This window comes from Eublepharis macularius, chromosome 6, assembly GCF_028583425.1.
Source record: "Eublepharis macularius isolate TG4126 chromosome 6, MPM_Emac_v1.0, whole genome shotgun sequence".
Taxonomy (NCBI): Eukaryota; Metazoa; Chordata; class Lepidosauria; order Squamata; family Eublepharidae; genus Eublepharis; species Eublepharis macularius.
This window is the reverse complement of record NC_072795.1, coordinates 132894802-132911704: the sequence shown is the minus strand read 5'-3', so window position 1 is coordinate 132911704 and position 16903 is coordinate 132894802. Positions and strand designations below refer to the sequence as shown.

Below are 16903 nucleotides of genomic sequence, written 5' to 3'. Positions count from 1 at the left end.
CTCCGTCCTCAAGCACACTAGTTCACACTCGCATGGATGTTGCTGGCCTTTCCTTTCATTGTGCATAAAAATGCTCAGAAAAGGATGGAGATGGCGACGCCAACAGGACTGTGCCATCTGCAGCTCCCCTCCTGGTACAAAGCAAACTTTTTGTGATTTGATCCCTATGAGCCACTCAACGGCGTTAACTAAGAAGCACTGAAGAAAAAATGCACTCATGCTTGCTGTGCACATCCTTCCCACCAACAAAGTTAACACTAAGGGCTTGGTTTCTCCCATTTGGTTGCATGACGAGTGCAAGCAGACTTGCTATTAAGGAAAATGAGATGTTGCTTGACAGCCCACTACTGCCTGGCTTGCCTGCACATCCGCTGTGCAGCAAGAACCAAAACGAAACACATCAACTTTTCGGGAAGGGGGAGTTGTTACAGCCTTCTTTCCCGATTTTGTTCCACCATTCCGTAAGTTGCTTTAACGAGCCAAGCCAGCAATTTCCCCTCTTTTTTTTTCATTATGCACACCCCTACTCAGGATTAAGCTTCATGAGATAGCTTGGGGAGAAATCAAAATCAGTCAACTCCTGCTCCATCTTTTAAACAACCATGTACAACTATGTACTATTGCTGTGAACTCTATTTTGGCATTTGCTCATATAGCCTGGAATGTTACCACCAATCATACATATACTTAATGATTAAATATCTGTGTACGTTTCCAGGATTGCCAGAAGGGAACGTTCATATTTGCAGCTGGAGACAGAGGTAAGGGGTATAATCAGTCCTGAGGTCACAACGCCATTCTCTCAAAATAACTGTATCTTTTAGCATAGGGGCTTGCAACCTTTTGCCTGAGAAAATGAAGTGTCTCCATTGCAGGAACTGGTCTTTCTGAAAGTTTCATAAATGTATGGAACATACAGTGAAGGAGCTGACCAATAAACTACAGGTCTCAATGCTTTGTCTGGACTTGTGAAATCAGACACATCTTGCAACGGAAATCCATCTCTTCTCTTATTCCGAACCACAAGCAGAGTCTGTTACTTAATAGCCACATATGTGGTTCAATTGCATAGAATTTATACATGCACCTCCGACTGCCAAAACAAGAAGGCTAAAAAGTCCTGTGTGCCCACAGCAGTGAAAGGAACTGAGATTTCGGAAGGGTTGCTGTGGAATCACAATAGATGGGACACAGGAAAACTGGACCAAGAGTACGGTTTCACTGTCTTCATAGTGATACACTTTACAGTCCCTTAACTGGTGTATACCTAGTCAATTTTTCTTGCTCAGAGTTCTTAGGAAGGGATAGTCTACAGATCTAAATTCATCAATGAATGAATGACTTTTTCAAGAGAAAACACACCTTTACATATTTTGCTCAAGGAAAAAGTTCTTACCGAAGTATTCCACGTTCACCTCCTACCCCACAGGAGCTGATGAGTAGGCTCTTTGTTGCTTCACATAACAAATGTGTTGTCCTACAATGAAAAAAGAATGCACAATGTTACCAAGCGTGGTAAAAATCTACAAGACACAAGACATAAATCTCAGGATCCAAACCTGAAAACTTCCACAGAATCCAAAATATTTTGAGCTTGTTTAATGAACTGTAGTTTCTAGTCCTTATGGCTATGGACAGGAAACCTGACAACTAGAGATGGGCATGAACCGAAATATGAACCAAAGTTCAGCATGAACCAGGCCGGTGTGTGGTTCGTGAACCCGTGGTTCATCAGAGCCCATTTCTGACAAACCACCATGAACTTTAGGGCAGTTCGTTTGGTTCATCACTGCAGACAGCCTGGCACCAATCAATCAGTTTCCTAGGCAATAGGGGATGAGCTTTCTGGAAACCTTCTGCTGGCCCGGAAGTGACCTTCTGCTGACCCAGAAGTGACAATTTGCTGACCTAGATGTGCCGTTTTCACGAACCAAGCGAACTGGAGCAGGTTTGTAAAAGTTCATGGTTTGTGGCTTGTGAAACGCAACGAATTACAAACCGTCCGGTTCTGTTTTTTCCTGGTTCGTGCCCATCTCTACTGACCACACAGGAAAGTACAATGATGGATTTTAGCAGTCAAGGAGGCAGAAAGTACTCAATGAGCACAAAGAACAATTAAGAAAGGAAAACCCCACTTTGCTGGTTGCAATATTAATTTTCAAAAGAATAATAGTGTGCAAGGTATACTGATAATATACTGGTATACTGATGGTATACTAATATAAGGTATACTGATAATATACTGATTTATTTGTTGAATTGCAGTTGACCTAAAAATAACCTTTTTAAACTTTAATGTCTTGAGAGAAGTATACTTTTTGCTACTTAAGTTAAGTAGCTTGGCTAATTTGTGTACCAAAACAGATTTAAATTTAAAAGCCCAAGCCAGGAGTTATGTTCATTTCTTATACCTGTCGAGGTTTCTGGGGTATCTCTAGCAGCATTTTGAGGAAGTGCATTGTATTAGTCATTGTACTTGTATCTGTGGACTCTTTTCATAAGGAAATTGGCCTGGGTCACCTCACTTTCAACAAATCCATATCTTGCATCTTAGTACTTTTTCCCCAGGACAAGCCACCTATTCCCTAAAAGACCATCATTAACCATCAAGCATAAAATAATATAAAATCTTAACAACAAGTTTACACTATGCAAATAACAAATGTAAACAACTCAGCAAACTGGGAAAAGAATGCAAATTAAGTATATGTTAGCAAATTTTCCCACTGATTAAAAATTATTATAGAACACAGATACAGATACAATTACTAATACAACACAGTTGCTCAAAATGCTACTAGAGATAAACATGAAATATACCCCAGAAACCTCAGCAGGTATAATAGCAAGACATGAACATAAGCACATAGCTTGTGCTTTTAAATTTAAATCTGTTTTGGTACACAAATTAGCCAAGCTACTTAACTTAAGTAGCAAAAAGTATACTTCTCTCAAGACATTAAAATAAAGTAATAAAAGGTAATTATTAGGTCAGCTGCAACCCAACAAATAAATCAGTATATAATACCAACCTTGCACACTATTATTATGTTGAAAATTAATATCGCAACCAGCAAAGTGGGGTGAAACATTTCCCTTTCTTAATTGTTTTATAAAATTAACAAGAATAAATGGATGCCTTTGCCAATAAATAGTAGGCAAGCCAGGCAGCATTAAAGTTGTGATTAATGCTTTTCAGGTGATTATCTTTAAAAACCATGTGAAAGTGTACCTTTTTTTAACTGACTTGTAAACAGAAGGAGGAGAGGGTTAAAACCACAAATACATAAAATCAGACTATTTAAAAACAGATTATGAATTCATGTCATTGGCTATGCACGTCACATCAAAACCATAGCTTATACATACACAAACACACACACATATAGATGTGTGTGTATGTGTGTGCCTACATATACATATACATATACATATACATATACATATACATATACATATACATATACATATACATATACATATACATATACATATACATATACATATACATATACAAATCCAATATGGAACTCAGAAGTCATGCTAATAATGATACAGAATATGAAAGTGAAACACTGGTGCACTAGTGACATTCATGGAACAGAATGGAAAATAGGATTGAATCATAGAGTTTTGGGTGAATTCTAGAGCATCACCCCATGTGATGACATCACTTCAGATTCCACTGGAATAATTCCAAAGATGATGGCATAACATTGCTAGCAAGGGCTCCAACTATTAAGTAAATCTCAGATTGGTAACCTTAGGAGAGAGCCACATCCAAGGGCATATCATGTACATAATATATGTTATTTGGGTGGGCTAAAATTCATGCATTGATAGTTTTCTGTCTTCTTCCTTAAATTTAGCATGTATTTCCTTTCCACTGTTTATATTGTCTTAAAATCTAAAAAGCATTGTTCCAATAAAATAATTTTATTATTAATCATCATCATCATTCCTTTTCTCTCTCCTTCTCTCCCCCCACCCCGCGCCGGGTGAACAGGCCTCATGATCGGAACATACCCAGACCCACATCCAGTATTCTGTGTAGTGGGGGAAGAGTATACAAACACAGTTTCTTCTTGTACATCACTACATGTTTACAATCGACAGCTCAAGTCTGTGGGTGTCCCTGCTCTTGCTCACTTAAAAATATGTAATTGTCTGAACAAATGTAAAGCAGTTTTTATATGTTCCCACATGTCACACTTCTGAGGGAGATAAGTCATCTGCCTGACTATCTAGAAAAGACCTGCTTAGTCCTTACTCTGAAAACCTATGAAAGATTCCGGCATGACTTCACGATCACTGGAAATTCATATATATTTCTGGCAGTGTTTCTTCAGCTTGACTCTTCCCACCCATGAAAGGGAGCCTGTTCGGAAGGCGTGCTTGGCTGCTGAAAGAGCCTGGAGTGCAAACATTGCTTGTAAACAATTCAGTTTCTCCTTTATAGTATTTCTTTAACAACTAAACAGCTCTTCCTAGAAGTCACTGTGATGTGACTGAGTAATCTCTAGGCATTGTCTTACTACAGACAGGGTGGCATTTTGCAGATCTTTCATAGGCATAGCATCATTTGTGCTCATCAGTGCCTTTGCAGTGCCAAGTTTACAGTGTGCACCACCAACTGTAGCTGGGTCCATCCATCATACATGCCACTTTTTTTCCTGCTGGGAGTAGAATCAACCCTACCCAGTAAGACCAAGCAGAGCTCAAATCCTGAATCAGACTGCAAACTATAGGAGGGGGGCTCTGGTGGTACAACTGACTCCATCATTATTTCCACACTTGGGATCCAAACATCTACCCACAGTTCAGTGAAAAAATTTTCTCCACCCCTGTAACTAGAGATGGGCACGAACTGGGAAAAAACCGAACCATGTGGTTCGTGGTTTGTCAAATTTCACAAACCATGAACCACGAACTTTCACGAACCTGCCCACCCCCACCCACCCCGTGAACTGGTTTGTTTGGTTTGTGTACACGTTTCATCCAGGTCAGAAAATCGTAACTTCCAGGTCAGCAGAAGGTCTGCAGAAAGTCCATTACCTGTTGCCTAGGAAACTGATTGATTGGCACTAGGCTGTCTGCAGTGACGAACCAAAAAACGAACCAAACGGACTAGCCTAAAGTTCATGGCAGTTTGTCAAAAATGGGATCTGATGAACCGCTGGTTCGCGAACCACAAACCGGCCTGGTTTGTCATGGATTTTGGTTCGTATTTTGGTTCGTGCCCATCTCTACCTGTAACCCAAGAGACTTTAAACTGGAAACATCATTCTAGGTGCTCTGTCCCTTCCTCAAAAGTACAACATCCCTATTTCTCTTCAGCAGAGCCTGTTTAGGGTAGGAACCCTGGAGTTCTCATACATAAAAGCAAATCAAAACCCTGGATGAGTACTTTTGAAATTGTTAAGACTTCTCTTCTAAACTTACTCTGCTTTTGAGGTCCGCCTTACTTCACACCAACCAAATGCTCCATACCAAAACATGCAGAAGATCCTCCCTCATACAGATACAGCCTGCTACGGTATATTAAATTATCATAACAAATCAGTAAAAATTGTAGCTGTCCAGACATATACAAGAAGTTCTGAAAGAGTAAACATCTGTTCTAGAGTTTATCCCCCTAACCACCAGTACGTTCATCTGATGTATAGAGTCTCTCAGGATCTAAGGAAGGGGTCTGTCCCAGCCCAAGTACCTCAACTCAGAGTCTCTCTACACAAGACATCTGACACGTGAAGAACACATGTTGGGTGATGCAATGTTAGTCTAAAAGGGCCATTTAAAAAGACAGAGCCAGCTGCAGGGCAAAGGTTTTGCTATATATTAGAGCTGTGTGAAGGGCTGTGAAAGGCCAGAAGGGAAACTTCGGCTCATTATACCCTCTTCAGGTCCAAGCTTGGCTCTGGAAGGCAGCTCCAGCCCATTTCCATTCCTCGCTGCCCTCTGGTTGCAATCACACGCAGTTTAAGACTGAGAGATGAAATTGGGAGAAACTTCAAGGAGGCAAAGATGAAATTAACCAACCCTCTGAAGAGTGATCTCCACTGACTCTTTTAAAACTATGCTTCCTAGCTAACACTGCATCTCCCTACACTTGATGAACACGTGCCAAGGCGTCTTGGGTAGAGGGGCCCTCATTTAACTGGGAAATGAACTATATTTTTTTCATCTATGTAAATCATTGTGTTCTACCACAAAGCTTCACTTGCATCTTAATAAAAGTGGTTTCTTTACTTTGGAGAGGACTGTCTGTACAGGGAGAGGAAGGAGCAGGGCTTTTTTCCAGCGGGAACGCGGGGGAAGGGAGTTCTGGAACCTCTTGAAAACAGTCACGTGGCTGGTGACCCCACCCCCTGATCTCCAGACAGAGGGGAGTTGAGATTGCCCTCCGTGGAGTTCCGGAACCTCTTGAAAATGGTCACATGGCTGGTGGCCCCGCCTCCTGATCTCCAGACAGAGGGGAGTTGAGATTGCCCTCCATGGAGTTCCGGAACCTCTTGAAAATGGTCACATGGCTGGTGGCCCCGCCTCCTGATCTCCAGACAGAGGGGAGTTGAGATTGCCCTCCATGGAGTTCCGGAACCTCTTGAAAATGGTCACATGGCTGGTGGCCCCGCCCCCTGATCTCCAGACAGAGGGGAGTTGAGATTGCCCTCCGCGCTGCTCAGCGGCGCAGAGGGCAATCTCAACTTCCCTCTGTCTGGAGATCAGGAGGCGGGGCCACCAGCCATGTGACCATTTTCTCCGAGGGCAACCCTCTGAGTTCCACCACCTCTTTTCCCGGAAAAAAAGCCCTGGTAAGGAGAGAAGGAAGAATCAAAGCCTTTTGTAGCCACGTTACCACATGATTCCTTATGGAGTTCCATTAATAATCTTTCATGACAAACAATGCATTAGTCAAGACAATATGAGGGCGTTTGACAAATGGCATGGCAAAACAGGCCTTGGAGGGACAGGAAGGAATGCTGCCTTACCCATGCCAAAGTTTGGGTCCCAGATATAGATTTTTATATTCATTATTATATTTGAATGATTTGGGAAATACAAAAAAAAAATGGCTTCTTATTCCTTAGACATCAATTTAATTTCTTCTTGCCCCTTCAAATTTTTGTGTGAAGTCTATCCAAGGTCTCTTTAATTTTTACTCCACTCTCCGTAAACTTGTCCTTATTACCTGCAGACCTTTTCTCTTACAAATAATGATGTGCTATTATAACGTTATTGCAATTAGTGTTGCCAACCTCCTGACAGGGCCTGGAGATCTCCCAGAATTACAGTTGTTGCTACTTATAAAAATAAAGAAACTCTATCTTTAAATAATAATAAGGATTATCATGATTTCCTTTTGATAGATTTAGCCGCGCCACAATGGCCGTTTTCACACTGCTTACCGGTCACGGAACATCGCCCCAAGCTCCCAGAATGACAGCGTCTTCCTGGTGTGATTTTGCGCAAGTTCTCGCACGAAATTGCGCCAGGAAGACACTGTCATTCTGGGAGCTTGGCGCAATGTTCCGTGGCCCATAAGCAGTGTGAAAACGGCTAATGTTTGGGATACTGTGGACAGCATTTGCTTCCTAATCCAGCAGAGGGAGCACACAAACAGCCAGTGGAGCTGCTAATTTTTTCCCCGTGTTTATGAGATGCTATTTATTGAGCATTTCCCTGTTGCCATAAAGCTAAGGCTGTGCTGTTCCCTGGCCAAGTAACCACTGCCTCGATCCATTCCACATGGAGAAAATGTCTGATGAGCCTGTTCAGCAAAAGGAGGGTTTTGCGGGAAAAGCTTCTCTCTCTTTGTAAGTACAAGCTCTTTGCTAGGCACGTGGTTTGCCTGACCTAAAAAAGTGTAAGCAGAGACTAACAGTAATAATCACAATAATCAGGCAAAAGTTCTGCTGCTGACGTTGTGTGTGTGTTGGGGGCAGCTTGGGAAAAACCAAGGAAAAGAAACTGAACAGAACATAGACTGGCATTGGTTCAGATCATACAGATTAAAACTCCATTACCAGCTTTGTTTAGAAAAAGGTGGAAAGGACTGGAAGGCAAACTCACAACACAGAAGGCAGGAGAAGGCATACATTTGTAGGAAGAAAAAAGGATGAGTCAGAAAGGCCATGGAAGGGAAAGGGGAGGAATGGAAACATTTCCTAGAAAAGAAACATGGGAGGATATGAACAGCAGAAGCAAACACTATGGCACCACCATCAAATCTTCTAAGATGACATGCAAGACAATCACTATGAGCAAGGCTTTGGTACACTCTTGGCTGCTTCACAACAGCCATGTCTGATTATCAGAGTGGAATCCACAGCTCCAAAGTGCTCAGGTTGTATTCAAAACTTTCATCCAGTCAGTCAGCAGGGAAGGGGAGAACAATTCCCAGACTCCACCTCCTTTGGCATTTATGTATTTATTTTATTGTAAATATATACACCCTGTTTTCCTGCTGACCAATGGAACTCCAAGCATTCCTTCCCACCCCCAGAAATACTGGTTAGACCCGACAGACCCTTTCCATGTGACCAAGAGCCACTGAGAGAGAAGACAGCCTGGTATAGCACCATCTCATCAGATCTCAGAAGCTAAGCAGGGACAGTACTTAGATGGGTGAACACCAAGGAAGATTCTGCAGCGGAAGGTAATGGCAGGCCACCTCTGCTTCTCACTTGCTTTGAAAGCCCCTTGTTGGGATTGCTGTAAGTCGATTGCAACTTGACGGCACATAGACATAACAACGAACAAGCAGAAGTAGTAACGACACCCCTAACAGTATACTTAGGGCATTGTATCCCAGCTTCCTTTTCTGTATGTGCAAGACAAAGTGCTAGGTATTTTAAGTTAAGTTGTACTGTGTATCCCCTTCTGTTGTAAGGATATTTTTCAGGAAGTCCCATACACAGCTTCCTCTCTTTCAAGATGACCCACTAGTGGGAGGATTGTGATCAGGGACATGGAAGTGCTGTGACACCAGCTGAGGCACTATGGCCATTTCCACACACGTTGAATAATGCACTTTCCATGCACTTTAGCACTCCTTTGGGATTTTTTGTTCCACACATGGAAAAGCAGTTCCAAATGTTCACTAAAGAGTATTGAGAGTTGATTATCCAACGTGTGTGGAAGCAGCCTATGTCATTTCTGGTAGAAATCCGGAAGTGATGTAGTGTAGCTCTACAAATCACCAGAAACTCTATGGTAAAAACCCATAGTGTTTCTAGTGATTCCTACAGCTACCCTACATCACTTCCTGGTTTTTACTAGAAGCGATGTAGCACTACATGAAACACTGAAGGTTTTTTTAAAAATGCTCCCCAAATTTCTGGCAGATAATAGAAACTGGGGGAGGGGGATCACCCACCTCACTAAGGGACTGGGAAGTGAACACTACCCACCAAACATGACCTGGGAGAGGACCGAGTTTGTAAAAAATAAAATGATTTTCGGTGTTACATGCACCATAGTTGTAACAAATTAATTTGCACAGAACCAACACGCAATTAAAATGAGAAGAGTTACTGTGCTCATGAATGATCAGAGCTAAACAGTCAATGAAACACTCTGTGTACCAGTAGGCCTTGTGCTGTGGCTGTTGCAAGCAGCAAAGTACATTTCCCTTTTACTGGACCCGACCCACCAGAAGCCACTTCACCCAAGTTCCTTCCACGCTGTTCCACGCTGTTCTCTGATTGCCCTCCCTCAGGGCTTTTTTTCTGGGAAAAGAGGTGGTGGACCTCAGTGGGTTGCCCTCAGAGAAAATGGTCACATGGCTGGTGGTCCCTCCCCCTGATCTCCAGACAGAGGTCCCTCCCCCTGATTTCCTCTACACCGCTCCAGCAGCGAGGAGGGCCATCTCAACTCCCCTCTGTCTGGATATCAGGGGGCAGGGCCACCAGCCATGTGACCATTTTCAAGAGGTTCCCCCGCGTTCCTGCTGAAAAAAAGCCCTGCCCTCCCTCAGCCTCAGAAATATCTGCTGTGCCTGGTCAGGCATTCATTTGAGTTTAAGGGAGGGCTTCTACTTGCGGGAGGCTTAGGAACAATGTAATCAGAACTTCCTTTTCCATCACAGGGGCTGTGCAGCAACAAAACAGAGAAATATGGTTGTTGTGGATTTTACGGGCTGTATAGCTGTGGTCTTGGCACTGTAGTTCCTGACGTTTCGCCAGCAGCTGTGGCTGGCATCTTCAGAGGTGTAGCACTCTGTCTTTTGGTGCTACACCTCTGAAGATGCCAGTCACAGCTGCTGGCGAAACGTCAGGAACTACAATGCCAAGACCACAGCTATACAGCCCGGAAAATCCACAACAACCATCGTTCTCCGGCCGTGAAAGCCTTCGACAATCATAAAACAGAGAAAGTACCCCCTTTCTCCAGTCACCCATCACATTCGCTCACTTGTTTGAGACTTGTGAAAACTGCTACCATGCAGCTTCTGAGTGCTGCAAAGCTGGAATATTTGCACACAAATGCCAAAGTACTCATATCAAGGGCTTTGAGTCTTATAGAATCATAGAGTGGGAAGATACCTTCTAGAGTCATCTAGTCCAACCTCTTGCACAATGCAGGAAATTTACAATCACCTCCCCTCTCCACACCCCCAGTGCCCCCTGCTCCATACCCAGAATATGGTAAAGCACCATCAGGATCCCTGGCCAAACTGGCCTGGGGAAAAGTGCTACCTGGCCCCAAGGTGGCGATCGGCCTTATTCTGGGCATATAAGAAGGGGGCACGAGAACTAATTGATTGATTGATCGATTAGATTTTTAGCCCGCCCTCCCCACAAGCAGGCTCAGGGTGGGTTACAATCATAAATAAGGTACAATCGATAAAACCAATAAAACAACATCTCAGTGCAAACATGGACATCAGCATTCCAGATGGGGCACCCTTCCTCTTTCCCTGCCCACCATACACAAGGTAAGAAATGGGTGGAGGTGTAAGTTGGTGAAACTCTAACTCCTCAGGCATGGGGGGGGGGGGGCAGATGAACCATATGCTTCCCCCCCCACCCCCCGGCAGGAGACCGGCAGGGAGGCTAATTAGATGGATCCAGTGCTGGCCTCAACCACATGCCTGGCGAACATCTCTGTCTTACAGGCCTGCCAAAAAGATACAAGATCTTGGCGGGCCTGAGTGTCTTCCGACAGAGAGTTCCACCAGGGAGGGGCCAGGACAGAAAACGCCCTGATGTAACCCTTCCGAAGCACTGATGCAACCCTTCCTGCCCTCCCTCTCATGATCTGCCCAGGTTCACAGAATCAGCATTGCTGTCAGATGGCCATCTAGCCTCCGCTGAGGGTTGCCAGGTCCCCTGGAGCCAAAACCAGGGGATGGGGGGGTGGATGAGGGCATGCACATTGAGAGTACTCACCTTGTGTGTATGAACATCACATGCAATCCAGAGCGCTTCCTTGTTGTGCCAGGAATTAGGGCCCCATGTGGGGCACCTTTTCCCTGCACCTGCCAGCCAGGTGAGAGGTAACAGGGTGGAGGCTGGGAGCGTGGGATTCCCCCACCCTCACGGGGGAACCCTACTTGTGTATCTATGAGAGCTCCATAGGACTGGCGACACTGCTTCCCATTCCAATCAGGTTGGCGGGATGGCTGAACAACTGTGACATCTGGCCCAGATCCTGAGGTTTCAAGTGAAGTGGACGGGTGTGCCTCTTGGATATTACACCTTCAGTTTGCCTAGCCAGCAACTTTGCCAGCAAGGAGGGCAAATCATACTTGATGTCAGTTGGGCAGAAGCAATAGCTGCTGCATGCGTGCGTAACAAAACTCAGAATCTTGTGTCCTAGCAATCCAAAATTTAGAGCAGGAAAGCACAATTCTGCAACTTATATAAAACATGATCCCCCCCCCTTCATATTTACGTATTTAATTCTGACTTTTCCAGTTATTGGGAGGGGTGAAAGGAAGTTCCATTTCAAACTGCTGGAAATGTTATGCAGAACTTCAGATTTAAAAAGGCATCACTTACAGATTTCCCTTCACAGCCACAAGAATTAGAAACTTGTTTTATTTTTTTAAAAAGGATATCATGAGCAGGCTTCACATTGTAGCCGACACAACATTGGGTGCTTTTTCTGAACCCCCACAGAATTGCCGTATACCCAGCCCAGAGGACAGAGCATCTCTGGGAAGGATTAGGGAATACAGCCAGTTGTTGCTAAGTAAGTCCCAAGTGCTTTCTTCCTACAGTTGCCAACTGTGTGTTGGGAAATTCCTGGAGATTTAAGGGGTGGGGCCTGGGGAGGGCAGGGTTTGTGTAGGGGGAAAACCTTCACCTTCCAAAGCAGCCATTTCCCCCAGGGGAATGGATCTCTGTCGTCTGGAGATTAGTTGTAATTCTGGGAGATCTCCAGGCAACCCTACTTCCTCCACTCATCCTCCAAAAAGAAAACCAGCCAGACAGTTTCGGCAGCCAGATTTGGTGACTTGATCTCCGGGAGAAGATCTGAATTGTGCCTCTAGATAGCCTCGGGCTGAGGGTGAGAACCGTAGTGCTAAAAACTCTCAAACCCAGTCCCAAGGAGTGGCACATTACATGTGTAAACATATAGGAAAACATGAAATTTTCATTGAGCAACCTCAAGGTCAGGACTGAAGATCACCCAGAAGTAAAACTGATCCCACCCCCACCCCCGTCTGACTACAGGGATCAGTTTCCCTGGGGAAAATGGTAGCTTCAGTTGATGAGCTCTGTGACATCACATGCCCACTGAAGAGTTTTCTGCATAGATTTTTCCATTGGTTCTGGCCCCATACTGCTTCGACTTATCTCCTGAATTTCACAGACATTTCTTTTTTTGCCTTTAGTCTTTGCTTTAGGTTTTTGCGTTTATTTCCCTGTATTTTGTCCAGTTCTTTCGAGACCACTTTTACCCTGATCTTTTTCTGGAAGCTCATTTTGAGTCAATTTTTTCTTCATGCATAATCTTTCTTTTGGTTTTGTTTGTCCCCACGCCAACCCACCTCCAACCCTCTTTTCAATTATTGGATGTTCACTATAGTTAAACCATTCCTCACTGCCTTCCTTTCCCCTCTTCCAGGTTTTGTTTTGATCTCTTGTTCATCAACAATTTCATATGGATATATCGACTTACCATTGTCCTAGTAGATGCAGCAGATTCTCTGTATTCCCAGCTTGCATTTTTTTAAAAAAAGTAAGTCTCTAGCCCTTTCTAATGCAGAGATAAACCTTTCCCCTTTTATCTCCACAAAGGAAAGGGTTAGAGACTTGTTAAAAAAATGGAAGTTGGGAATTCAGAGAACCTCCTGTACCTTTTATTGCTATGGTAGGTCAATCTATCAATATGAAATTGATATTTTTTTAAAAAATAAATTGCAAAATCCCTGGAGAACAAGGGTGGAGTAGAGTCCTACTTATGGTTCCAGAAAAAGCAGCCTGGTTTGAAAAATGCAGAGTGGTTGCTGCTCCGGGCTCTGCCCCAACTGGGTCAGTTTGCACCACTTATGCCAGCTTCTACGTCCTGGCTCTGGGTCAACCCAAGCAGGTCTCTCTGGTTTGGATGGGACAGGGGGCTTAGGAATGGGGGGGCAGAGCTGCTTCCCTTTTAGGCTTCCCCATGCAAAGAGTTTCACATGTGTTCATTTTTCAAGCTTTTCTTTAAAAATCAGCCCTTACATCGATCTATCAATATAAGTATGCACCAAAAGGGAGGAGAGGTGCTGCAAAGTTACCGATGTTGCCACCGATCATGACAGCATCTTTGCTTGAAAATAATGATTATTTAAAGCGCATGCAGGACAAAATAAACTAACATCACAACTGTAAAAATGCAAAGAGAGGGTAGATGTGAAATAAACAGATATAACAACAATAACATTCAATTTATATACTGCCCTTCAGAACAACTTAATGCCACACTCAGAGTGGTTTACAAAGTGTGTTATTATTATCCTCACGACAATCCCCCTGTGAGGTAGGTGGGGCTAAGAGAGTTCTGAAAGAGCTGCGACTGACCCAAGGTCACCCAGCTGGCTAAAATAACCAGTAGAATAAGTTATTATAGTCAGTATTGAAATTTTGTTAGGATATATATACTTTAGATACATACATATAAAGGTAGAGATGTGTAAGAACTAACTTTGGTGTAACAGTATTTTATTTATTTTTAAACATACATTGGTGTGACAGTATTTTTAAAATATATATTACTAATCATAGGTTGATTTAATAATGAGGTTCTGTAGGATGAGGAGAGGAAGTATGTTTGTTTGTGTTGTTTATTTGAAAAAAACATTATAAATGTTATATGATTATTGTATTTGATAGTCCTTATAACACAGTGTATAATCTTTTTTATTTTTTAAACATCTTTGTTCCTCTTCCCCTTTTCTGTACCCCTTTACCTATTTTAAAAATAAAATTTAAAAAAATAAGCCAACTTCACAACTGTAAAAATGCAAAGGGAGGGCAGATTGCAATGCCTGGGGATCAACTGGGAAGAAAATCAGGAATAAATTGAGTGTGTGGAAAGCCCTAAGTTCCCTCCCGAAACTCTGCCCTCAAATCTCCAGGAATTCCCCCAAACCAGAGTCAATTTCAAGCTACTTTGTTAATTTATTTAAAATATTTATTAGCCGCCTTTCCTCCAAAGGTGTTCAAGGTGGCTTACAATGAAAATATTAAAAAATCCCAGCAGTTGAAAAAACATTAAAAGCAGTCCTAAATAAAACAGACTTCAGCTGTCTCCTGAAGCTAGAGAGTGGGGGGGGGGGCAGGTATACCTCCCTGAGGAGATTGTTCCACCATCACGGGGTCTACCATTGAAAAGGCCCTCTCGCATGTACCAGCCAGGTGAGTTTCTTTAGTTGATGGGTCATTCAGAAGGAATTCTCCCTGTGATAACTCTCAGGCAGGAATATATAGGAGAACATCATCCTTCTGATACCCTGAACCAAAGCCAGGTAGGGCTTTCATGGACAAAACCAACACCGTGAATAGGGCTTGGAAACAGATTGGTAGCCAGTGTAGTTGCTATAATATCAGGGTCACAAGTAATATCGAGGTCACGTGTTCCCAATACCTGGCCCTGACCAGCAGTCTAGCTGTAGCATTCTTCACGAGCTGCAGCTTCCAATCATCTTTGAGGGTAGCCCCAAGTAGAGGGCACTGTAGTAGTCCAGTCCATATGTAGTTAAGGCATGGATCACTGTGGCTAGATCTGATTGAACCAGGAACGGACACAGCTGGTGCACCATCCGAAGCTGGGCAAATGCACTCCAAGCCATCAAACCCACCTGGCTTTCTAAGGTGACTTCTGTGTCAAGTAGTAATCCTAAGATGTGAACCTGACTTTTCAGGAGGGAAGTGCAACCTGAAGCCAGGTTGAAATGGATCCAGAAAATCAGTCTCTTCCAAGAACCCCTCGAGGTGAGAAACAACCACCCACCCTAACGCCTTGCTAAGAAATGTAAGATTGGAGACTGGCTGGAAGTTCTCCAACATAGTAGGAAGGGTTTTTTTTCAACACAGTTTGAATTACTGTCTCCTTGAGCACAGGTGGTACAATTCCCTTTCCCGAGGAAGCATTTATCACTCCCATTACTCAGTCAGTGAGTCCCCCTCTGGCTGCCTTTATCAGCCAGGAAGGGCAAGGGTCTAGAATGCAGGTAGTCAGTCTCACCTCTGCAAAGATCTTGTCCACATCCTCGGGCTCTACAAACTGAAAGATATCCATATAAATCAGACAAGCAGATGCCAGAGGTACCCAGAGCTTTTTTTCAGGGGGAACGTGGGGGAATGGAGTTCTGGAACCTCTTGAAAATGGTCACATGGCTGGTGGCCCCGCCCCCTGATCTGCAGACAGAGGGGAGTTGAGATTGCTCTCCGCGTCACCGAGCGGCGCAGAGGGCAATCTAAACTCCCCTCTGTCTGGAGATTAGGGGGTGGGGCCACCAGCCATGTGACCATTTTCTCCAAGGGCAACCCATTGAGTTCCACCACCTCTTTTACCAGAAAAAAAATCCCTGTGTAAAGGTGTTTTTTCTTTTGAAAAAGTCATTCATTCATTGATGAATTTAGATCTGTAGACTATCCCTTCCTAAGAACTCTGAGCAAGAAAAATTGAATCGGTATACACCAGTTAAGGGACTATAAAGTGTGTCACTATGAAGACAGTGAAACCGTACTCTTGGTCCAGTTTTCCCATGTCCCATCTGAGTTCCACCACCTCTTTTCCCAGAAAAAAAGCCCTGGAGGTACCTAATCTGACCGAGAATCCAAACCAGCTCAGAGCAGATCTTGGCAAAGTACGTCGCAAACTTATGACAACGAATCGTCGTGCGGTTGGAGCACAATTCCATGGGGCCATGACGTAGAACCCCTCGAACCACACGAAACAGCTCAACTGGACAATTATGTGCAGACGCAATGGTAGTGGCCTTTTCATCGCCACCACTGCCACAGAACAGGCTCTAATACGGGCTCTCTGCTGTGTCTGATCAGTCACCACCAGCTGCACTTTAGCTGTCATCTCTTACGTTCGATCGCCACCAGTTCCCCTGTGAACCATGGAGATTGCTTGGCTCTGTCCGAGGGAGGTGTGTGTGTGGCAACCAGGGCTTTTTTTCTGGGAAAAGAGGCGGTGGAACTCAGTGGGTTGCCCTCGGAGAAAATGGTCACATGGCTGGTGGCCCCGCCCCCTGATCTCCAGACAGAGGGGAGTTGAGATTGCCCTCCGCGCCGCTCAGCGGCGCGGAGGGCATTCTAAACTCCCCTCTGTCTGGAGATCAGGGGGCGGGGCCACCAGCCATGTGACCACTTTCAAGAGGTTCCGGAACTCCATTCCACCGTGTTCCAGCTGAAAAAAAGCCCTGGTGGCAACCATAAAGGGGGAACGAGGTGCCAGCTGA

At 44.0% G+C, this 16903-nt stretch overlaps 1 protein-coding gene across 7 annotated transcripts in view; it reads right to left on the bottom strand.

The window, feature by feature from the left end:
- The window catches only part of ZMIZ1 (zinc finger MIZ-type containing 1), a 559350-nt gene that overhangs the window by 322214 nt on the left and 220233 nt on the right, over positions 1-16903 (bottom strand). For all 7 annotated transcript variants that reach the window (XM_054983309.1, XM_054983311.1, XM_054983310.1 and 4 more), the window contains exon 4: positions 1397-1477. The gene's annotated coding sequence lies outside the window, so the exon portion shown is untranslated. The remainder of the gene's footprint in view (positions 1-1396; positions 1478-16903) is intronic.